An 858-nucleotide genomic window follows, 5' to 3' on the forward strand; every position below is an offset into this window, starting at 1 on the left:
TGATCAATCAATCAATCAATCAATTTTTTTTTATATAGCGCCAAATCACAACAAACAGTTGCCCCAAGGTGCTTTATATTGTAAGGCAAGGCCATACAATAATTATGTAAAACCCCAACGGTCAAAACGACCCCCTGTGAGCAAGCACTTGGCTACAGTGGGAAGGAAAAACTCCCTTTTAACAGGAAGAAACCTCCAGCAGAACCAGGCTCAGGGAGGGGCAGTCTTCTGCTGGGACTGGTTGGGGCTGAGGGAGAGAACCAGGAAAAACACATGCTGTGGAGGGGAGCAGAGATCGATCACTAATGATTAAATGCAGAGTGGTGCATACAGAGCCAAAAAGAGAAAGAAACAGTGCATCATGGGAACCCCCCAGCAGTCTACGTCTATAGCAGCATAACTAAGGGATGGTTCAGGGTCACCCGATCCAGCCCTAACTATAAGCTTTAGCAAAAAGGAAAGTTTTAAGCCTAATCTTAAAAGTAGAGAGGGTGTCTGTCTCCCTGATCTGAATTGGGAGCTGGTTCCACAGGAGAGGAGCCTGAAAGCTGAAGGCTCTGCCTCCCAATCTACTCTTACAAACCCTAGGAACTACAAGTAAGCCTGCAGTCTGAGAGCGAAGCGCTCTATTGGGGTGAAATGGTACCACGAGGTCCCTAAGATAAGATGGGACCTGATTATTCAAAACCTTATAAGTAAGAAGAAGAATTTTAAATTCTATTCTAGAATTAACAAGAAGCCAATGAAGAGAGGCCAATATGGGTGAGATATGCTCTCTCCTTCTAGTCCCCGTCAGTACTCTAGCTGCAGCATTTTGAATTAACTGAAGGCTTTTTAGGGAACTTTTAGGACAACCTG

Source organism: Thalassophryne amazonica, chromosome 15 (assembly GCF_902500255.1).
Source record: "Thalassophryne amazonica chromosome 15, fThaAma1.1, whole genome shotgun sequence".
NCBI lineage: Eukaryota > Metazoa > Chordata > Actinopteri > Batrachoidiformes > Batrachoididae > Thalassophryne > Thalassophryne amazonica.